This window comes from Suncus etruscus, chromosome 4, assembly GCF_024139225.1.
Source record: "Suncus etruscus isolate mSunEtr1 chromosome 4, mSunEtr1.pri.cur, whole genome shotgun sequence".
Taxonomy (NCBI): Eukaryota; Metazoa; Chordata; class Mammalia; order Eulipotyphla; family Soricidae; genus Suncus; species Suncus etruscus.
Genome location: NC_064851.1, coordinates 82,289,694 through 82,314,793, shown reverse-complemented (window position 1 = coordinate 82,314,793; position 25,100 = coordinate 82,289,694). Strand labels below are relative to the sequence as shown.

Below are 25,100 nucleotides of genomic sequence, written 5' to 3'. Positions count from 1 at the left end.
AGCCTAGGATGGATCGTTGTTTGATTCCCCCAGTCTCCCATATTGTCCCCAAGTCAGGAGCAATTTCTGATTGCATAGCCAGGAGTAATCCCTGAGCATCACTAGGTGTGGCCCAAAAACCAAAAAAAAAAAAAAAAAAAAAGGAGAGAGTGTGAGAGAGGGGAAAAAAATCTACTCTTCTGTTTATATTCCCAATACTAGTCAAATAAATATGTATTGAGTAATAAATAGGACCAGGTCTGCCATACTTCATTTTGTGCTGAAATATTTTTATCTGCAATATTTTCTTTTTTATTATTGTTCTTGGGCATGATGCTCAGGACTTACTCCTGGCTCTGCATTCAGGATTCACTCCTGTTAGTGTTCATGGAAGTCAAACTGATGCTGGCTCAGCCACATGCAAAACAAACACCCTACCTGCTATGCTATCACTCTGGCCCCAAAGTTAGCAATCTTGGTCAGCTAATGGGCACTTCAATGAATGACTTGTCTCTTCACACTAAGCAGACAGTGTCTTTTCTGTCCAACATGACCTGATTCCCTTCTAGTTTCTTAATTGTCCCTGTCTGGTGAGGAGTTTTGACTTAAGAAAGGATTATAAAGAACTAAACTAATTAGTAGATTTTTCTAGTAAAATGTACGTAATGTTATAGAACAAAGTTAGAGTTGAAAACAATTTCAGTTCCCCAATATGCCAAAAAGTAACTAGGTCACCACTTAGTTCGAGGAGACATGAAAAAAAAAAAAAAAAAAAAAGGAGAGGTAGGGAATGTGGCCATCAAATGAAATGTAGTCATTTGACAAGTGTACCAGAAAAAAAATCACCTTTTCATAGCCACAAGTATAAAGCTTTGTGAGATGTGGCCCTTTTCCATTCCATATAAGGACCACAAATTTTACCCATAATCTTTTAGTAGGATAGAAGATTGGAGATGGCACAATTGCCAATGACCTCAGGACATGGGCTGCAGCTAAAAGGTGAGCACAAAAAATAATGGTGCCTTTTCTTTGGTAGGTTCCAAACGCCAAGATCGTGATTTATAGATGACCGGCTGCTAGAACTACGACCAGACGGTACACATCTTGGGACCAATAAAAAAAGCCCTAGTTTAGGGTTTGAACTATGACCTGCACAATAATCAGGATCCACAGTCCCAAAGGTCCGGCAGAGAAAATTGTAACGGGACGGAGCTTTTGGAAGCACAAAGAAAGACGCTATCCTAGGTGCCACCCTAGGTTCAGTGCAAAGATCAAGATCACCAACCACAGAAGATGGATTAAAATGACACTGAGGTAACAGAACCTCTAGAACCACAAAGACTGACTTCAACATAAGTCCCACCTCAGGATCTGCGCAGATATTGAGACCTCTAAACACAGAACAGAAGTATTCCACACACCAAAAAAAAAAAAAAAAAAAAAAAACACCACGGGAGAGTAAAGGTTCCTGAGCAAAGTCTAGAGTTGATCCCATGACAGTATGCTCCAAGGACGGAGAAACCCCATATCTCTTAGGCCAAGTGAATTCCTTTTTCGAATTACCCCAATATTTACTGTGTCCAGGGCAGGAGGGAAAAAACAAAAATACAAAAAAGCACAAAACCTTGGTTATTATATATATATATATTTTTACCTCCATTTATTATTGTTATTATTTTTTTTATTTACCTATCTATTTTGGTCGATTTCTCTGGTTGGGTGTGAGTATTGAAATTGTCCCCAATCATACTTATATTTTCCTCTTCCTTTCTTTCTTTCATTATGTGCTTATGCCATGTTTCCTCATTTCAAGACCATGGCGTGTTTTGTTTGTTTGTTTGTTTTTTCTTTGTTGTGTCTTTTTTTTGTTTGTTTGTCTGTTTTTTTTTTGTGTGTGTGTGTGGTGCTTATCGATATAGCTCGAGCCTCACTGGATAGTTTGACACTGCTTTTGGTACTGGTGGAGTGTTTCACCCTCTTTTCTCCATTCTCTCAAATCGATGATGAGAGCCTCTAGAAGGATTCCGCCCAGTTTCGGTGTATTAGACCCTTACCCCAGTTTATTACTTTTCGTCTCTTTTTCAACAAAACCACGCAACTTGAACTAGCTAGTCCTGCCTCCAGTTAGAGGGGGAAGCTAAGGGAGGGGCATCAAGACCAAACAGGTGCAAAGGACTACTAAGTTGTGGTTAGATACAGAGGGGACCAACATATTCTAGCCGCCCTGGGGTGAGGGAAGAGGAAATGGGAGGTAGGAGCAGAAACGGATGTGTAGGTGAGGACAATTGGTGATGGGAGATCCCCCCTGATTCTATGTAAATATGTACCTAAAATAATTATTGTCAACACTATGTAAACCACTATGATCCAAAATAAAAATTAAAAGAAAATTTAAACTAATTAAATGAATGAATTAAACTAATATATATATATATATATATATAGATACGTATAGATATATTGGTGCCTTTGAGGGAAGTGACCTAAAGAACAAATAACTTCTCAGGAAGACACACATACTGAAGGTTATTAGTTAAAGGGTAGAACTGGAGATGATGCTTGCCTTGCATGAATCTGGCCTGGCTTTAATCCCCATCTTTCCTGAGCACAACCCATGTGACCCCAAAACAAACAAAAATATATATACAAGTTTTAAAGGGCTGTTCATTCTCTCTTATCAATTTGTCTTGGTAGTATCTTTCTATCTCCTTGTCTAGTACATTCTCCATAATTCTGGTCCCTGTCCTCATTTTATGGGTTTTTTCTTACATGATTATACTCATAAGATAAATCATAGATACTTTTCCATAGATGATTCTGGAGGCTTTCTAAAAATCTCCTATTTTTTTAACACAACTCTAATTACCCCTCTCTTTCTTCAATTATCCTCTTTCTCCAATGAGAGACTTAAGTAGATATGGCACTCTAACTTTAAACCATTTGGCATGTAGCCAATTAGGCTAAATCTATAGATAAGAGATTTGCTTCCACATCAAAGTCTATAAAATTTAAATAGATTATAAATTTTTCTTCTTGCCAGGGCCCTCAAAGATATATTGTGAGTTCTGAGAGCTTCAGCATTCATTCTGCCTCTAACATGCATTATTTGTTCACATTAAAGTAGCTGTCTTTGCAGCCTAAGCAGGAGGTAAATGTCAGTATTTGTGCTTGCCTTCTTTTCTGCACTTACTGAGTCATCAAATAAATATTCAGAAAAAAAAACTTTCTGAGACCCAATTTTGTCTATTTTCAAAAAAAATGCAAAACAATTAAATGCATTTCTTATCTTTGCTGATTAGGCAAGTGTCTAGAAAAGAGAAAAAAAAATATTTTCAATCTGGTGAGCATCCTTTGGACCAGATTGTTTTGCTTTATTTTTTAAAGAGAGTTTTTTTTTAAGTTAGAATTCTACAAAACAAAATAAACTCAGGAAAATTCCTGAACATAAAACTAATTTATTCCCCCATAAATATGTTAAATTATTCTAGAGAAAATGAAACTTGGAAGGGATCCTTATGAAAGTTTTGGTTTTGTTTTGTTTTTTAATTTAGGCACTGTGGTTTACACAACTGTTCATAACAGATCTTCAGGCATTTAATGTTCCAACTCCACACCCACCAAAGCTTTAGTACCCCTCACTAGTGTTTATATCTTCTCTACCTGCTACCTTAGAAAACCCTTTATTTAATTTTCTTAATATACTTTGGATTAAATATACTTACATTAGTGTTGACTGTGAAGTTTTAAATGTGCATTCCTCCTTGATGTTGCTTACCATTGATTGAATAAATCTCATCAAATGACAGTGTGAGCTAGAGCTATGCATGGAAGAAGTTGACTTAAAAGAGGACACAGTCATGATTATCTATGTCAAGTGTGAACAATAAAAACCAACAGATTGACCTATCACTTATTGCAGCAAAATCAAGTTACGAAGATTTCTTCCTAAGATGATCAGATTCTATCTAAATAAAAATTTTCGTGAAAAAATGCTCAGGGCACCATATGAGATGCTGAGGGTGCACTATGTGCAAAGAAAGCATCTTAACCATGTACTTACCTTCCCCAGCTCTTTGGGAAAAAAATTGTAGTGTACATTTGTCTCAATTGTAAGAACCAAAAGGAAACAACTTTCGTTTTTTCTGGATGACAAATAATCAAAGCAACATCAAACAGACAAAGAAAAAAAATCAATTTGCCACCCTGTACATGCATAAGAGAGCTACAATGGCTATGAATCCCAATTTCTGAGAGGAGATATATAATATATATAATTATAAGTATATTAATATATAATTATATATTTGTATGTAATATACATATATTGTTGAGTATAAAAGTACCTGGAATTTCACAAAGGAAGAAAAGAGAGACATTTTACTTGGGGATAACATCTTCTTGTTCTGAGAGTAAAGATTAAATTGTCTGGTGGATCTAGCAGTGTTGGTGGGATGTGGAGAGAAAGGAACTCTTATCCACTTCTGGTGGGAATGCCGTCTAGTCCAAGCTTTATGGAAAGTGATATGGATATTCCTCCAAAAACTGGAAATCGAGCTCCCATATGATCCAGCTATACCATTCCTAGGAATATACCCTAGAAACACAAAAATACAATACAAAACTCCTTTCCTTACATCTAAGTTCATTCAGCACTATTTACCATAGCAAGACTCTGGAAACAAACAAGATACCCTTCAACAGATGAATGGCTAAAAAAACTGTGGTACATATACACAATGGAATATTATGCAGCTGTCAGGAGAGATGAAGTCATCAAATTTTCCTATACATGGATGTACATGGAATCTATTATACTGAGTGAAATAAGTCAGAGAGAGAGAAAGTCGCAGAATGGTCTCACTCATCTATGGGTTTTAAGAAAAATGGAAGACATTCTTGCAATAATAATTTTCAGAGACAAAAGAGAGGAGGGCTGAAAGTTACAGCTCACCTCACAAAGCTCACCACAAAGAGTGATGAGTTTAGTTAGAGAAATAACTATATTGTGAACTATCCTAACTGCAGGGTCCAGAAGCCCCCCAGGGGGGCCCGGCCAGCAGGAATTAGCTGGGAAGGCTTCTCAGACGACCGCACTTCTATTTTGCTGAGTAGAAGCACAACCACACTGTAAGAAATTTAAGAGAGGTTAATAATAAATGGCCTAAGACAATATTTCACTGTTCAAAGGCTTTTATTGAAATACAACTCCTTCTTTTATAGTGAAGGAGAAGGGGGCAGTACAAAGGTGCTGTCAATCATACTTTTGGCGCGAAATGGACAGTGGGCTAGGGGGCTGGATGACCTTCAAGCTATGCTGAACGTGCTGTTTCAATGGAAACTTTTAGTGTCCTTCTAGCTGCATTCCTAATTGCTTGACTATCAGGAAATGGTGCAAGATGTGCTTGTCTCAGTGATCTTGAACAGACAATGTAGCATATACTTATTGAAAACAGCCTAATTCACTCCGGAATGTGGTCTTAAGGAATGGGGCCTAGTTTCTGATAACTGTACCAGGCAGTTTTTACTCTCCTCCGGGCTTAGAGCTAAATTATGTCCTGCAGCTGCACATTCTTTTCTCTTAGCTCAAAAATTTGCAGCAAGACTGCATATTGCTTTTAGGTGAAAAGCTGGGCTATGGCAGAAAGAACCGCAAAATGTCCTCAAACAAGTCAGTTCCCAACATCTCCCCCTTTCTCTTCTAATAAAAGAAGGAAAGTCGTGAGCGGGTGGAAGAACCGTGTCTTAGGCATACAAGGTTTGACCAGGTCGGACACGGCCAAAGCCGCATTTAAAAGGTGGCTACAAACGCCGTGGGTGTGCGCAGAGATCCGAATTATGCGTTGTAGCCTTTTAGGGCCGTGCCGTAACTGGGACCTTGCTAATCCCGTCGTAGGTGTCTCCACAGCCGAGAGCACAAGTGCCGGAGCGAGCTCCGTCTGTTAGCTATGCGCTCTATCTCCTGGAAACTTAGTGGCTGGAAAGGCGGCTTGGTGACTAAAGCCAAGTTTTCACAGGAGTCACGCGGGGTTAGACGCTGGTAGTTAACCTGAATAGAGGTTTTTGCCTTTTCATCTACCTGGTTTTTAATAAAGGCAGTAATTTTGCGGAAAATCCATGGGCCAAGAGAAAAGAGCAGCATGAGGCTAATAAGAGGGCCCACAACGGTGGACAAGATTGTGTGGAACCAAGGGGAAGAGAAAAACCAATCCTGGTACCAACCTTGTTCTTCATCGAAATGTTTTTCAAAATCTTTTATACCATCACCAATATGTTGAACGCTATCTCTAACTAAACCTGTTTTGTCTTTAAAAATACAACATTGTTCCTTAAGGGCTACACAGACTCCCCTTTCTTCAAAAAAAAAGGAAACCAAATTAAAGCATGGTGGTTTTGCTGCACTATCTTTGCTAGGGATTTAACAATGTGCTTTAAGTGTTGTAAACTTAGTTTAAGTTTGTAAACATTATTAACAACAGTTATACTTAAGGCATTGACAGATTTTAGAGTATGAACCAATGAATAAATTATTGTTCTTACAGCGGTAGCACCCAGGCCTATGATTAAGGCTAGGGTGAGAGCAGGTTTGACAGGTAAGTTAGGCATTAAAACAATGAAAACACAGTAGTTTTAGGACTGAAAAAACAAATGTGAAACAATGGGGGAGATAAACCAGTGAAACAGGCAAGAAACGTTAAATTGGGGGCAATTATGAACTGAAAGGAGGAATTAATGACAAGAATTTGATTACAATTTTCAATAGGGGGAATTATATTGGGTACCAAAAGGCAAAGTTCAAGTTTCACCACCTGTTTGAAGGTGATGCTGAAGTGAGGCTTGGGGCTGGATTGCAGAGCGAAGGGGTCAGAGACAGGCAGGGGGTTACCAAAGCAGAAGGGCGGTTGAGATGAATAGCAGATAGGCAGGGTCAGTGATGGTGGAGGCGTTGGCCATCTGCAAGATGAGGTTCGAGGTGGGTGAATAGCAGGTACCGAAGGCGTCTGCGTTTGGACGGAGGGCGGAAGCGTTGATCATGACAAGGATGAGCTGAGAAGAGGAGGGGGGGTCCGGAGGACAGCATGGGCAGCAAAGGGTGAAGAGAAGGAACCAGAGGTGTTGTCATCGTCTTGCAAGGGAGAGTGAAGTGGAGCAAACAAATTAATGAAGCCTTGGTGCGAAGGGGGTGGTTGGTGGCAGTGGGCATCAAGGACAGCCAGGCAGAGTACCAATTTCAGCATTTTCTTTAGGCAGAGTCAGTTAGAAACAGGTCCGGCAGGAATGGTGGGCTAGCAGGGGGTGACAGGCTGTTTTGAAGTGGGTGAAGATAGGACTGCAGGAAGCTGTAGGAGGTCTATAAGAAAACAACTTGGCAGGAGGTAAAATGATTATTTTTGAATGCCACAGGAATGCATTTTGAAACCTTTAAACTAAACTTAAATGATTTCTTTTAAACTTCTTAGTTATTATTTTAAAGCTAGATGCTTCTTTTTCTAGCCACATTTGGCCTTATAGTATTGGCCTTAACTACACACAGCAGAAAAACTGGGGATTGCAAAGTCCAGAAATTCTCCAGGAAAAAGTTATTCCTGATGGCCATTTGAGAAATTTTTGGGGTTTACCATCCCCTACCCTTTTTGCCATGCTGATAGAACAAAGCTAGCTGAGCACAGGATTTTTGGCAGGATTTCACAGTTAGTTAGATGACTAGACTAAGCCAGGTAAAAAAATTAATTGAAATTTTAAAAATGGATAAGGCTTTAAAAATTGTATTTATATGAAATGCAAAAATAACAAATAGACAGACAGAACAAACACGAAACACAACATTGTGGCCACTTTCACGCATAACACACACACATGAACAGACAAGAGGACTTATTCAAAATTTGCATTGGAAAAATTGACAAGCGCTTTTAAATATTTAGCCGGCATGTTTGTAAAAAATTGTTAACGTAGCTGGAGTGGAACTGCTGAAAATAAATTTTAAGGTTTAGCTTTAACACAAAACATTTTTAAAACAATTTTAATTTGAAGTTTAAATCATGAAGGAAAATGTTAGCAGTTAAAAAATGAGCGCTGTAGAAGGAGTTTTTACTTTGAAGTATGATATCATTTGCTGTAAAGGAACAGGTTTGTTATAAATTGGTTTTACAGTAGAATAGTAAAACAGCTGTAATAAAGTGTTAAAATTTTTATGATTAAACACAAGAGCATGAACTATGATTATTAAAGGTATAAAAAACTGACTTTAAAAAACAACTGTTTTTTACTTTGAAGACTTAAAGTGAATAATTTGTAAAAAATATTAGATACCAAATTAACAAAATGTTTAGACATTATAAAATATAGTTAAAGACATTTGATGCATTTACACACCTAGAGCTTAAGACCAAAATTATTTTTAATACTTGTTAATTTGCTTATAAAATTTAGTTACTTTTATGATACTAATTAACAATATTATTTTAAAAAGGGCTAACCACAACATGAACAGAGACAACTTAAGATTAAACTTGGAAAATGCAAAATTATTTGTACTTACCTTTGAGTTTAAAATTAAGCTTGAAATTAAGAAAAGAAATAAAGCTACTTAAGGTTTAAGTTTATGAACAATAATTTATGAACAAATTTATTTAATTAGTTATTATATTGTTTTTGTTATTGAAATGGCTTTTATGCCACTATTTGAACTGCCTAACCACTTTTAAGGTTTAGATTATTTGGTTTAAGTTTTTCAAATGGCAATGCTATTTTGCTATATTTATATGCATTCAAAAGAGCTTAGGCTTAGCTTAGAGTTTTGGAATGTTTACACATTATTGTTAAGGAAAGCTGACCAACTTATTTTGCTCACTTGTATTATTTTAGTTTTTAAAAAATTAACTTTCTAAACATGTGCAGTAATTTTAACAAAGGAGTTTTGCTTTTTTTCCCAATGCAGAGGTAAGAAAGACACCTGTGTTATATTTACAAATTATTCCTCAAAAACAAAGTTAAAAATGTTACAAAATGTTATTTGACTATTAGATTTGAATAGCAAACATGGAGAGGAAAGAGCAATTAAAAAGACAAAATATGAGAAACATTTAAACGCAGATTAAGGAGCTTAAACTATTAAAAAATGCCCATGACCTGAACCACTTTACAAACTTCATATACTTTTAAGATTAAAAATAATTTTTTTTTTTTTTTATGTTTTGCACTTAGGTACAGAGAAACTTACAGTTTTAAAAACAGGTACAAAGTATTGCCACACATACGTGACCTTTGCATAGGTTAAAGAACTTTTTATGACATTTTGTAACACATTTAAGACTTTTTAATTTTACCAACTGTGGCCTTTATATTTAGAAAAACATTTCAACTTAGGCATCCCAACTCAGGAAAAAAGGAACATTTGTAGCACCAGAGAGACAATTATAAAAGCCTGAGGGAAGATAGGCATTTGTATAGTAAGGGATGGGAGGTTTTCGCCCTGCTCGCTGAATTTTGCTGAAGCTGCCGCATGGCCAAGAGGGGGGGGGGGGGGAAGTAGCAAAAGTTTGTTGCCACGTGTGGAACCGGGTTTAAGCTGGGATTTGGAAAATGGGCGCTGTCCCTTTAAGGTGAAGCCAGCGATGAGCTCAGAGATTAGAATGTGTGCTTGCTTGCTGGAAGGAAAGATTTTACTGCAGAGAAAAAGTTAACTTTGCAAGAGTTCAGCTTTTCAGCGGGGGAGACAGCGCCGCCCCCAATAGATTTCAAGCAGGAGAGCGTGTAAGGGGCTGGGGTCACACGGCTTGAAACAGCTGTGTGGCTTTTTTAATTAAAGGCTTTGTATTGTTGCAATTGCTGGCTAAGGAGGGGAGGGTGGTGAGGGGAGTAAAGGTTTTGGTGGAACAGGGACGGAGCTGAGACTAGGGAAGTGAAGGGCTGTTTAGGATTTTGCACAGAGGGTGCAGCGGCAGAAGTAAAGATGAAGGGTTAGAAGAGGAAGGAAACTGAGAGACAGAGTCAGAGCGAGAGGGAGCCCAGGAACACTAGATTTTTGGCAAACATCATGAACAAACATTAAAAAATTACAAATATCTTTTTTGGTAACCTCTATATGTCTGGCTTTCAACTCAGACTGTATATATTTAATGAATTTAAGTTCAGTACTCAACGAAAACACCCATGGTAGCGTATCCTATGGGTGAAGCCCCAAAAGCCAATCAGGGGCGGCGATCAGAACGACTGAAAAAACTGCAGTTTAAATTTTTGATTAAGGCTAACTCGTTTCAACGCTTACCCTGATGAGATAATTCCCGCGATTTACGAAAGAGCTCCAGACTCGCCGACCTGTAGTCGTTCGGAGTGTGGCGGTGATCTTCGAGCCCAGCGTTGGGCGCCAAAATGCAGGGTCCAGAAGCCCCCCAGGGGGGCCCGGCCAGCAGGAATTAGCTGGGAAGGCTTCTCAGACGACCGCACTTCTATTTTGCTGAGTAGAAGCACAACCACACTGTAAGAAATTTAAGAGAGGTTAATAATAAATGGCCTAAGACAATATTTCACTGTTCAAAGGCTTTTATTGAAATACAACTCCTTCTTTTATAGTGAAGGAGAAGGGGGCAGTACAAAGGTGCTGTCAATCATACTTTTGGCGCGAAATGGACAGTGGGCTAGGGGGCTGGATGACCTTCAAGCTATGCTGAACGTGCTGTTTCAATGGAAACTTTTAGTGTCCTTCTAGCTGCATTCCTAATTGCTTGACTATCAGGAAATGGTGCAAGATGTGCTTGTCTCAGTGATCTTGAACAGACAATGTAGCATATACTTATTGAAAACAGCCTAATTCACTCCGGAATGTGGTCTTAAGGAATGGGGCCTAGTTTCTGATAACTGTACCAGGCAGTTTTTACTCTCCTCCGGGCTTAGAGCTAAATTATGTCCTGCAGCTGCACATTCTTTTCTCTTAGCTCAAAAATTTGCAGCAAGACTGCATATTGCTTTTAGGTGAAAAGCTGGGCTATGGCAGAAAGAACCGCAAAATGTCCTCAAACAAGTCAGTTCCCAACACCTAACAATGAGAATGTATGAGGGAAATAGAAAGCCTGTCTAGAGTACAGGCAGGGGTGGGGTGCAGAGGAGGGAGATTTGGGACATTGGTGATGGGAATGTTGCACTGGTGATGGGTGGTGTTCTTTACATGACTGAAACCCAAACACAATCATGTTTTTAATCAAGGTGTTTAAATAAAATATTTTTTAAAAAATTGTCTGATGGATAGGGTATGTTCACAGGTAAACTTACACCTGGATAATACTCTCTTGAACAATATTCTACAAAAAAGGCAAAACTTAGACAATGTTAATTTCTCCTTTTAGTAGAAAGGGTAAAGGGAATAAGGCAAGGAAAGAGCTACTTCTCAACCTCAGGGTCCTTCATATTCTAAACTCAAAATATTCTGTATGCTAGAACTGGTACCCTGAGAATCTTGAGGTTTCTCTTATCTTAAAAGTACCCCCTTCAGTTCTTTAGAAGTTGGTTTTGAATCTTCAGTTTCTAAACTGCTGATTATATGTGAAGCTATTGTTCCTTCAAATCTGAATGAAAGCCTGGCTGTGTAAGGTATTCTGTGAGGCATTCATTTTATTAAATGTTTTCACTATATTTCACCATAGCAGTCAGGCCTAGAGGATTGCCTTAGGCAAATATACTATAAATTTTAAGAATGTTCATTTGTATGTGATTTTCTTCTTTGATTTTACTGCTTTTCATTTTGTGTCTCTGGTTTTTATTATTCTGAGTAGGCTGTATCTTGGAGTATTTTTATTTGAATCTTTTTAGTTGGTGCCCTTCAGGACTCAGAATATGGGTTCATGTGCTCTCCAGTTTGGGAAACATTTCAGCAATAATGTCTCTGACTATTGCTTTTTAATAGATGTTGTCTTCTGACCCTTGGAAATGTCTATAATTCTTATATTGTTCCTCTTGAATTCACCCCAAAGTTGTTCCTCCTAAATTTACCCCAAAGTTCTCTTGTCTGATGTTCATTTATTTTAAGACTCTCTTCCATCTTTTGTTGTTGTTTGGAGGTGTTATGCTGCTAATCTTCTAGCTCACTGTTTCTGTTCTCAGCAGTGATTACTCTACTCGTGAGTTTTTCATTTCACAACCTATAACAGAAGCCTCATGCTCCAATCCCAGGGCATTGGAAAAATGCAGGTCTGGAAGAGAGTGCCACGTAGGATATAATCTACATATGGTTAAAAAATAAAACAGATTCCAAAACTCCCACATGCAAGTCTTCTGCTCCAAAGAAGCAGATAGTTCAGTAGTGGAAAACCAAAACTGCAAGCCATTTTTTCCTGAGACCTGGAGTCTTTTTTCGGAAGCACCCGACCATTCCCTGAGGTGGAAAACAGGTAGTTTAAGGCATCAATCCAAAAGATGCAACCATCCAAATGTTCTTCCAACCAATGAGTAAGCATATCCTGAATAGAGGATGGAACCTGGTTAACCTAAAAGCTACCAAGTTTTTAGCTCTGTCTTTTTAAATTTTCTAATTTCTACTTTCATATCCTCTGAAGTCTTATTGGTTCTTTGAGTTTCCTGAACATTCTCTAAAGTCCTTATTAGAGAGGTTCTATAACTGGCTGATACTGATTGGGTCTTCAGAACTACCATCTTTTTTTTTTTTTTTTTTTTTTTTTGGTTTTTGGGCCACACCCGGTAACGCTCAGGGGTTACTCCTGGCTATGCGCTCAGAAGTCGCTCCTGGCTTGGGGGACCATATGGGACACCGGGGGATCGAACCACTGTCCGTCCAAGGCTAGCGCAGGCAAGGCAGGCACCTTACCTCTTGTGCCACCGCCTGGCCCCAGAACTACCATCTTTAATCACTATGTGTGGTAGTTGCTTTCCCTCTGTGACCTTTGAAATTCGGTAGTATTTATTATGTGTTAAGGTGTAGATCATTGACTGGTAGAAATGTGAAATTGACCCACTTCATTCTGCAACAGTGCTCTTCTCAGAGCATACTTGGTATAAAAATGGCACTTCTGGAAAAAAGTGGACCCTGCTGCTGCTTTTCTGTCTTCCTGAGTTTCTTGGGACTCTGTTTACCCTAATAATCTTGGGATGGCAACTTCACTAGATCATAACAAGAAGCTGAGAAACACTCATGAAATGTGGTACTTGTGGTGAAGGACAAATAAAGGTAATAAATTAAATTGTTATGGTAATTTACTTTATACTGTATTATTTTAGTAACATATTTATTAAATACAATTGACTTCACAAACATTGAAAGTACATAATATTTATTAGCATGTTTACCAAATTAGACAACTATAATAACAATAAACTTTAGGACAGTTTTCATCATCTCGTCCCTAAAGAAGCCCATAACTGTTTCCTGTTTTTCTTCAATTCTCCTAACCTCCTGCAGTTACAGGAAGTCTTCAACACATGCCAAGACTCTATGGGTTTGCCAGTTCTGGATGCCTCATATAGAAAGAATAATGCAATATGTGATTGTAACATAAGGATGATCAACATAACAGCCTGCCTCAATACTTCATTTGTTTTTAAAAGGGATTGGAGAGATAGAGCAGTAGGTTGAGAACTTGCCTTGCACAGGGCCAACATGGATTGTATCACCAGCATCTGATGTGATTCACAAAAAACCATCAGGAGCAGTCCCTGAACTCAAAGCCATGAGTAATCCCTGAACACTGCCAAGTGTGTCCAAAGAGACAAAATCAGACTAAATTAAAAAATTAGAATTTAAAGAGTACATGTGGCCAACATAGGTCCTTTCTTCAGCATCCCCTATGGTTCCCCGAGCTTGCCAGCAGTGATTCCTTAGTGCAGAGCCAAGAATGAACCTGAATACTGCTGAGTTTGGCAAAAATAAATTATTGCCAAATAATATTCTATTGTACATTATCCTAATTGATTAATTGATAGATATTTGGGGTCTTTCCAGTTTGTAACTATTAACATGAATGGCTTTGATTTACTACGGACAGTTTTTGTGTATCAAGTTCTTTTATTTGTTTAGAGTCTACAACCAGAACTTTTATGTCTGGCAGCTTATATATCACAGAGAAACTAATGCATCACTGGAAAACCTGTAACCTTGAACCAAGGATATGCACTACAATATTGACACAAAGCCATACTAAGATTGGGATAGATCATTTTCCCTTTGGCTTCTTAAATAACCCATCTCTCATTCTTTCAAAAGGATCTGTTGTGATTTTTCTATCTTTCCTAAATATTATCCTTTAATATGATAAACAAATACTGTTTTGATGACATAGCTTGATGTAAACGCAACTTTTTAAGCTGGTGCAAGTTTTAGGATTCATGTTCAGGATACATATTGCCTTATCATTTCAAAAACATGAAATCTAGTGCAGAGCAAAATACTAAAGTGAGAGTAGTAAGAACAGGCCACTATTTGGCTCAGGCAAGGAACTACATGCAAGTTAATCAAAATTTCTCCTAGAACCCACTCAACACAAATTTAATATATGCATGAAATGTTTTAAGAGAAAAATATGAACACTAAATCTGGCCACTAACTTTATTAGCAACTTTAGATGTTATGTGTATCTGTGAATATTCTCTTCTAAATTTTGTTTAATGTAACATTTGTACATTTTTATATTGTAGTGTTTTTTGTTTTCATGTGATTTAGAAAATTTAATATAAAGATTGACTAATACCTAATAACATTTTCAACTTTTTATTTATCTCTCCACTATGTGTTTGAAAATCTGTGGCTGATTTTGATGCTACTCGAAATACCAGTGCTCAGAAACTACTCACTGTAGTTGTTGGGGACCATGCAATGCAGGAATCAAATTTAGTGCTCCAGCACACACTCCAATCTTTTCAACTGTCTCCTTGATAAATGCCTATGAAACTGTTGATGTAGCAATTACAAAGTAAGCATATGTTGCCATTAGTTACAATGTAAGCAAATCTGCTTTTATAATTTTATTGGCAATATTTTTCTTCAAATTTTATTTTATAATTCTACATGAAATAGGTGTCATTAAGTAAATAATGATACAGAGATGCCTAGGAAGATACATTATGAAGATATGATTACTTTTAGTGAACAATTTCTGTTTTATTTTGGGGGTGTTCAGTGGTTTCTCCTGGCTCTGTGCGCAGAAGTCGCTTGAGGAAGGCTCAGGGGGCCACATGGAATGCTGGGGATCGAACCCAGCTCTGTCTCGGGTCAGCTGCATGCAAGGCAAATGTCCTACCACTGTGCTATCCTCCTTCCCCAATTTTTGTATTCTTGTTAGGATTTTTTGTGTTTCTTTATTTAAAGATCATGTATTATATAGTTCATAATACATTTGTTCTAAGACTAATTCCACAAACAATATAAAATTCCCTTCTTCATTATCCCTGAATTTCTATCTATTCCAAAGCCTACCCCAACAGACATACAATATATTTTATATTGTTATTACAGATACTTTTTTTTAGGCCACACCCGTTTGACGCTCAGGGATTATTCCTGGCTATGCGCTCAGAAATCGCCCCTGGCTTGGGGGGACCATATGGGACACCGGGGGATCGAACCGCGGTCCGTCCTACGCTAGCGCTTGCAAGGCAGATACCTTACCTTTAGTAATAAGAAAAGTAATGTATCATGCAATGAGTTTATTACCTAATTGTCAGTTTTTTCTCTGTGTGATTTGTTGCTAGTTTATTTTGTTATTTGTTTTGTTTCTGAACACTAGGTGACTTTGAGTTCACAATGATGTCTAAATTGTGTTTCTACTGGGATTAAAGTATATAAGAACTTTGGAGTTTTCTCAAGCTATATATGCAGCAGGCGACATATGGTACTGGAATCCAAGCTCTGTGGCTGATATTATGACTTTTGTGGGGCATGGTTTTGGCTGCCAGGACTTCTTCAAGTACAGAAAAGAGGTGATGAGGATGCCCATGCTTACTCCAAAAATGTCTTGAAGATATCAGCCCAAATACCGACATATCTTGAATTTTGCTCCATTTGGCATCCCTGCAGAAATTAGTGGTTAAGTGATGAAGCTGGGTCATTGGAAAAACAGGGTTTTGTATATGCAGCTGGCTTGATTTTTGGCATCGTGAGAAATTAATTCTCATCTCCTAAGATTAGGGACTGAACAAAAACAGGGAGCAAGTGTTTCAGAAGACTAAACACAACAACAACGGTGGATAGGAACCTCTAGAGACTCTATCCTAGACCCTGACCTATCACCCGCACAAATACCAAGATCGCTAGCTACAGTGGCTTTATTATCTCACACACAACCGAGAGGAAACTTTCCTGGCATCACAAAAAAGCCTTTGGAATGGGGTAATGAGTATATATGGAACCAGGGGTTGATGGTATGCTTCAAGGATGGAGAAACCCTGAATCTCTTAGGCCACGGGAATTCCCTTTCTTCCCCAATGCTTATTGTGCCTATGCAAAAAAAAAAAAAAAAAGTGGGGGGGATGCCAAACCTGCCACTCCAGCAACATACTTTTTCTTGTTTTGTTTTGATCTGTTAGTTTTTTACTTTATTTTCCTTCTCTTTTTCTTCCACTTTTCTATTTCTTTTTCACTCTTGTGGTTATTATTTAGAGATTTATTTTTATTTGCTGGGTCCGTTTTTTTCTTTTTTCTTCCATTTTTCTTTCTTTATCTCTCTTTTCTTTCTTTTTTTTTTTTTTGGTAGTTGTCACCAAATTTTTTCTCCCTTTTTTCTTATCCTTTTTATCTCCAATGACGGTGGAATGGATGCTCAATCTACAACAAGCTGTAAAGTGGAGACCAGTTGCACTAGCATTCTGGGGGGTAAAGGAGGGAGATATGGGATGCATACTGGGAACAGGGGCGGAGGGAGGACAGCACTGGTGGTGGGAATGCCCCGCATTCATTGTCACTATGTACCATAAATGATGCAGTGAAAGATTTGTAATGCACTTTGGTCACAATAAAAGTTAAAAAGAAAAAAAAAAAAGAAAGAGAAAGAGAAAATAAAAAAATTATGTCTGGGGGAGGGGCTAGGGGACAAAAAAAAAGAATTATGTCTACCACTGTACTCAGGATTAACCCTAATGGTACTATAATGGAGTACTATATACTCCATCTAGGGATTCAAACCAGGACTCAAAGAATACAAGGCAATACCATAACACCTGTACTAGTTCTGACCCTACTAGTGACTCTTGACCATTTATTGCTAGAGTTAAAAACAGAATAACATTTCAAGCATATTTGTATAAATTGAAATAAATATTTAAATCTATAGATAGAAGATAAGGAGTGAAAAGTTGAGGATACTTCAATCTATTTTGGAAAATCTAATATGCCTTCAGAAGTATCTTATGTGACTTCAAACATAATGTCCTTTCCTTAAGAGAGCTGTTTGGTGATTCACTCTTTCCTCAGGAAGAAATTCTATGACACTTAATTTGAATGATATCTTTGGGAAAATTAGAAGAGGACTATGTATCTAAGATGATGTTACTAAAAATTAGAGAGCTTTTAAACCTTCACATTATTTCATTTTAACTTCAATATTAAAGTTAGGTAGGTATTATTGTCATTTTATGAAAGAAATAAAATAAAGTAAATTCAGAGAGAACAAGTTTGAGTAATTTGTTAGCTCCTATATAAAATATCATGTTTTCTTCTTTTTTTCTGTTGTATGTTTGTTTTAGAAATATACTCAGCTCCATGCTCAGGGTTCATTCTGAGAGGAATTCTGGATATTGGACCCCAGTTGACTAGAAGTACTAGGATCAATCTGGGGTGTCTGCATGCAAAACACACATTTCAGTCTTTTGACTCATCCATGCCAAACCATTTTCTTATCCTCAGTACTGCATAGTCTGGTAGTGAAATAAGATATATTAAAAAAACAATTACAAATACCTCAGAGACTAGCATTAAATTAAATACAACAAAATAATATAATGCATGGACTCATCTTAAATGTCCAAGTGGTTATTAGAAATATTTTGTGGTAATATCAATATTTCAAATGAGACTTCAATTTTTGGCAAAATATAGAAAAAGAAAACATTTCATAGGAGCTTCGTGAGAAAAGTTCAGGTAGAAATGTAAGATTCAGGAAAGAAGAGGTGGCAAGAAGAATCTGGCTTATATAGCTTAACCTTGTCAAGAGCAAGATATTAAGCTGAAAAGTAAACCTCCGAATTTGAAGGGATTTGAACATTATGGTTAATCATGTGAAACTTAATATATTTTTCATCCCCCATAGTAGTGGGGATTAAAACCCACAAAACTTTAAGCATCCAAGAAGGAGCAGATATTTTTGAAAGGAAGGGAAATGGTAAGAATATGGTATGAGAATATGTTAGAGGAAATAGGAAAAGATGATGAACCTAGGGCAAAACAATAAATGCTAAAATAAGCTATTGGTATATAGTGACAAGGTCTTCAAATAGTAGTGGGTATTAAAATATTAAAATAAATAGCAGTAAATTCAGAATCATAAACTGAAATAATTTCTGTTCAATAATTGAATTGAATTGAAGTAGAAAGCCTGTCTAGAGTACAGACCAGTGTGGGGTGGGGAGGTAGGACACTTGGGATATTGGTCATGGGAATGTTACACTGGTGAAAGATTTTATATATTTAAAAGATCAGAAAAAAAATAAAAGAAAAGAAAAGGCCTCCAATTTTTACCACAGGCTGTGTTCTTTACACTGTCTGTATAGAAAGAGGAGGTACAGTAAATGCACCCCATATACACCTCAACCGAGGCCTCTTGCCTGGTCTGTATTGTGAATTGGGGGACAAAAAATATAATTGAATTCTAAGAAGTAAAGAAACCTTCATCCAATGGGAGAAAATAAGAAATTGATGTACATAGTTAACATAGATGCATATGCGTTTATGTATCAATAGCAATATAAGTAGTATATTTATTTTATATAAATATAAATGCATACATATATATGCATACCCCAATAATTATTCTGTTTTTTTTCCAGGGTTCAAGAGTTATTAGTTTAGTTATGATAACTAGGATTCTGATAATGCTGTAGATAAATTATTGGAGCAAAAATGTAAACATGTTAAAAATAAGTAATAAATAAATAAAGGTTCCAGGGGCTGCAGCAATAGCACAGCAGTAGGGCGTTTGACTTGCACACAACCAAACTAGGACTGACCTGGGTTTGATTCCCGGCATCCCATATGGTCCCCTGAGTGATTTCTGAGTGCAGAGCCAGAAGTAAAATAATAATAATTTTTAAAAATTTAGGCATAAGATTCAAGGAGCTTTCATAGCGAATGAAAAGGATGAATCTAACAAAGGCAAAACAGTAGAGCAACAACAAGTCATAGTTTCTGCTGAAAACTGTACAAGTAACATCTAAAGCATTAGGTTTAAAACCTCACTGTAAAAAAAATGCGATCAGTGAATTTAATTGGGTAAGTAGAGTTATTCTGCCAAAGAAACCCATTTGAAAGTAAAATAGAGGTCAAAACCTCACTCTAACATGGATATTGGAAACCACCAGATGTTCCAATGCTATGGAATAGTTCAAAAGGGGCAGTGTTGACAGAGTATTAACTGTGCCAGCTGGCATCAGGAAATTTATGTTTTCTTCGTTAGGTGAAATGTATAATCATTACAGAAACATTTAAAACCTGAGTAGGTTCAAGGAAGGGCACAATACCCTATAAATCAAATTTGACTGTAATAAATATGACTAACAGCAGAGGGCTCTCTTTAACACCTGGCAAATGCTGAAAGAACGCTCCAAATAGGGGAGCTTTGCAATTTCTGGTAACTTCTGGAAACAAAAATTTGGGGAGTTTGGGGTTTGGGAGAAACTGTATTTGCAAACAAATCACAGTATACTTTTCAGTATACTTTTTATACTTTCAGATCCTAAGTCTCCTTGCTTTAAAATGCCTTCCACTGTGCTTGGTAATGAGAATCTTTAAAGTAATTAGTGCAATAATTCAGGGTGGTCTACTTATGAAATGCCTGAAGACAATATAGTGACTTCTATAAGCTCTCTAATGTATTTCTGCTTCTTTATTTTATGACTCAAAGAAAATTTCCAGAGAATTGTAACTTGAGTCCTCTAATTCCTATGATTTACTGAGCAAACAAAAACACAAGAAAACTACATTCTACAACCATAACTTCCACAAACCTAGGCTCAAAAAATTTGACTTCTGGTTAAATGTCAAGTTGTTTGAAAATCAAGCTCAAGGAGCTGAATCATATGAGAATGACCCACGTTTATTGCTGGCACTGCCTAGTGCCCTGAGCACAGTAGTATGTATGAGTATGTATGTATGTATGTATGTACAGTAGTATGGTCTTGCCCCACATGAGGAAAAAAAAGAACGTTTTAAAGTTAAATAAAAATCCTACTTTTGGGGCTGGCAAGGTGGCGCTAGAGGTAAGGTGTCTGCCTTGCAAGCACTAGCCAAGGAAGGACTGCAGTTCCATCCCCCGGTGTCCCATATGGTCCCCACAAGCCAGGGGCAATTTCTGAGCACTTAGCCAGCAGTAACCCCTGAGCATCAAATGGGTGTGGCCTGAAAAACTAAAAAAAAATCCTACTTTTATTTTTAAGTATTTTGAATTAGTTATAAAACATTATGCAGCACCCTGCATTATTTTTATTTAAAGGACTACATTTAACAGTTTCTTTGGATTCATCAAGCTATATGGTGAACTATACTAGGAGTTAGCAATTTTCAACACTTCAGGTTAGGGGAAAATCTAACTCCCTTCCTACTTCTTTAAGGCCCCCAAATTTTTTTAAATTCACATTTTTAAATAATTTAAAACTATTCTGTAACATGTAGAAGGTACATGAAATTATAACTTTAATCTTTATAAACTTTTTCATATCATCAATAAAAATACTTTAAAATTTTTTTCTTCTACTCTATTTAGAGTATTTCTTTTGCCTCTTGGAAGATCAAAAAAATATTGTATTTGTTCTCTGGTGTTGTTGAGAAGTATACTAAAATTGAGCTGTAACAAGTCCCCAAGGCATTATTTAATATTTCTTGGACTCTATAAATAGTTGAAGACCTTGCTTTTTTAGCAGCAGAAGCAAACAGTCTATGGCAATGGTTTCCTAAATTATCTTTATTTTGAAGTTACCTAGTATGCTTTAAAATACATTGATGATTATATCCTAGGCCCAGAGATTGTGATTCAAGTTGATTTAGGATATGTACATTGTTTTAAACATTTTCAAAGATTGTAATGTGGAGTTTAGGAACCAAAAGTTTGGTGTATTAATAAATTTGTTCTTCCCTACTTCACTGAGGCTTTCCTTCCTTCAGATAGTCCACACATTCTTTTGTTGATTCCTCAGCATTGACCTGTGATGTGACACTTCCAGCTCCCCTTAAGCTTTCCCTTCCTACTACTCAGCTCCATTTCCAGTACAAAGTGGTTTCCTCTTTAAAGTTACTGAGAAGATCAAGGCCAATCTATGACCACGTTGAATTATCATTTCCTGAATAGAATTCCTCCCTTAAATAAATTGTCTTACTTACAATTGTCGGTAAATATAGCAGTGATTAAAAAAAAGAGCTATAAATGGGTTAAGTACCAATTTTTTCTCTATTTACAAAATATATAGTTGTGAACAAATTGAGTTTGCTATGAATTTCATCAATTATTCTATGATTAGCCATAGTGGCTAAAGGAGGTAATAGTATGTACCATATTCATCACTGTCAATCAGTGAGGTATTTTGTTTTTGTTTTTGTTTTGGGGTCACACCCAGCAGCGCTCAGGGGTTACTCCTGGCTTGTGCTCAGAAATATCGTTCCTGGCAGGCATGGGGGACCATATGGGATGCCAGGATTTGAACCACCATTTGTCCTGGATCGGCTGCATGCAAGGCAGATGCCCTTCTACTGTGCTATCTCTCTGGCCCCCCATCCACATTTTTTTTCTCAATTTGTAGCAATACATAAAAATTAGACAGAACAAGATAGAAATTTGCAGTTTTATGCCATTCAATAATAATGACTTAATTATTTACTTATTTTGGGCCACACCCAGTGAAGCTCAGGGGTTCCTCCTGGCTCTGCGCTCAGAAATTGCTCCTGGCTTTGGGGAGACCATATGGGACGCCAGAAGAATTGAACTGTGGTCTGTCCTAGGCTAGTGCTCGCAAGGCAGACTCCTTAGGACCAGCACCACCTCTCCTGCCCTCCATCTCCTTTTCCCCTCCCCCTGCCTGTATTCGAGACAAGCATTCTATTTCTCTAACTCACTACCATTGTCATGATAGTTGTTAGTTTAGTTACTTCTCTAACAGCACTCACCACTCTTTGTGGTAAACTTCATACCAAGGGCTGGTCGTTCCAGCCCTCATCTTTATGGTCTCTGAGTATTATTACAATAATGTTTTTTATTTTTCTTAAATCCCACAGATTAGTGAAACTATTCTGTGTCTGTCTCTCTCCCTCTGATTTATTTCACTCAGCAAAATAGTTTTCATGTCCATCCATGGAAAATTTCATGACTTCATTTTTCTTGACACCTCATAGTATTTCATTATGTATATGTACCACAGTTTCTTTAGACACTCATCTGTTGTTAGGCTTCTGGGTTGTTATTCTTTTTTTTAGTTTTTGGGTCACACCTGGCAGCGCTCAGGGGTTACTCCTGGCTCCACGCTCAGAAATTGTTCCTGGCAGGCTCAGGGGATCATATGGGATGCCTGGATTCGAACCAATGACCTTCTGCATGAAAGGCAAATGCCTTACCTTCATGCTATCTCTCTGGCCCCGGGTTGTTATTCTTATTCTCAATTTTGTAGGGAAGGAATACTGGTAAAACTTTAATTAAATATTTAATCACTTAAGAAGCATTAGATTATGCATTTGCTTCACTTTTATCATCTTCATCTTGAAAAGAGATGATTTGTACATTTAAATAGCTAAAAGAATTGGTACATAAGTTTCAAAGGTAACCTGTGCTTTTAAGTGTATTTGAGGGTTCTACAGAAACAATTAATGACCTCTATGGAAAGTATATAGTAGCAAAAAAAAAAAAAAAGAAAACAGTATCTGCAAAGGGTGGAAATATGTAGACAAGACATTATTGGTTAAGGATAAACAATTCGTTTCTTTGTGTAGGGGTAAGACTGAGGAGGGAGTGTCAGACCTGGCAGTGTTCAAGGCTTACTCCTGGTTCTGCATTCAAGGATCACTCTTGGAAGACTCAGAGGACCATTTGGGGTATCAGGAATATAACCCAGGTAAGCTCCATGTAAAGCAATAATCCAACATGCTGTACTATCACTCTGACCCACAGAATTGTAATAGTGCAAATATGAAGTATAAATAAGATAAATTGGGGCCAGTGAGGTGGCGCTAGAGGTAAGGTGTCTGCCTTGCAAGCACTAGCCAAGGAAAGGACCATGGTTCGATCCCCCGGTGTCCCATATGGTCCCCCCAAGCCAGGGGCAATTTCTGAGCACGTAGCCAGGAATAACCCCTGAGCATCAAACGGGTGTAGCCCGAAAACCAAAAATAAATAAATAAATAAATAAATAAATAAATAAATAAATAAATAAATAAATAAATAAGAAATATTGCAAAAACTAGATTATCCTTTTATGGCAAGGAAGGCTGAAAATTTTACTTCTTTGTAGAAGTAGTTCTTATTTAATATCAAAACCAAGTACTCAGTCATCTTATTACATGAGATAAAATAAACATTATGATGCAGAAAATAGAAAAGAGAAAATAAGCAATGGAGAAGTGGGGAAAGGACAGAAAGAGAGATCCCTTTCTTTTGTACTGACTTGGAAGTGCAGAGCCATAAAATAAGAACATGTCTCTGTCCAAGGGATGGCATTTTTGCACTAATGCTACATATAAGACATCAATTTTTTTTTAGAAAAGATGAAAAGCTTCCAGTGATTTGGAGCAGCTTACTGATGACTAATGCCTGCAGTCTGTTTGCCAAGTTTATTTCAGAAATGGGAAAAGAATGAAGTGAAAGAGCAGAATTTATGATTCCCCCTTAGTCCACAGCTGAAACATTAAGCCCCAGTGTGAGAGATTAATGTAATATTATTCCCTCAAATGTTTTGTTATCAAATATGTGCTTTCCTGCTCTGGAAGAAGTTATATTTATAAAAAATGTAGACTGTATATATAATCCAACTAATGGTCATTGTTATGCTATTTTTGCTTTAAAATACTTTAACATAAACTGCTCATGTAAGCAAAGATTTAGGTATTGTCTAATGTCCTAAATAAAAATTCCTAATTAAGGGATGGTTAATAAGCTAGTTAGTTGTTTTAGAGGAAGCTTGCACTCCAAAAGAAGCTAACATAAGTCTTCAGGCTTCTTTTCCTCTGTCTGCCTGAAACACCTAACAAATAAGCATAAAAGCTATTTGTTTTAATGTTGCAAAGCCTTTAATCCAAGGCCTCACACATGCAATGCAAGTGCTATACCATTGCCAGCTCATAAAGAATATTTTAAAATAAATGATAAAATGATTAAATGACAATAATTAATTATGAGTAATTAATAATGATTAAATGATAAATGATTAAATGATAAAAAATATTTCTCAGATACATAGACAAACAATAGTTTCAAGAGATTTCCAGTGGCTGACTATGCCACAGTTGTCACAGAAGTGTATACTGGTGCTCTCTGTCCCTTGAACCTAGGCTGAATCACGGCTATGCTACTGATTCAGCTTACCTCATTCTTTGGGCCAAGAAAACCATCATCACCATTTGAGGACATGAGCCTGACAAGCTGGTCTGATCCCTGGATCTTATGACTTCCAAGTGGAAGATGCAATTTTTCACTATATTTTGATAAAACAATAGAGAAACCAAGAAGAAAAGCAAAAAGGCCTTTATGGAAAATCCCAAGAAAACTCTGCCTTCATGGGCCAAGTCAACAAGGTGTCAAGTTAGTGTAGTCAGAAGATATTGAATCATCTGGAGCCCAGAGAAGGAACTCTTTATTTTCTTTTTCTTTTTAAATTTTTGGGCCACACCCACAGCGCTCAGGGGTTACTGCTGGCTGTGTGCTCAGAAACTGCCCCTGGCAGCTCGGGGTTCGTGTGGGATGCGGAATCCAACCCAGGTAAGCCACTGGTTGGCC

At 37.2% G+C, this 25,100-nt stretch overlaps 1 non-coding gene across 1 annotated transcript; it reads left to right on the top strand.

The window, feature by feature from the left end:
- The first annotated feature begins 18,636 nt into the window (after positions 1-18,636).
- On the top strand, positions 18,637-18,768 carry LOC126007835 (small nucleolar RNA SNORA51). Its single transcript, XR_007495315.1, has one exon. It is a non-coding gene; the product is annotated as a small nucleolar RNA SNORA51 (small nucleolar RNA).
- Positions 18,769-25,100: the final 6,332 nt, after the last annotated feature.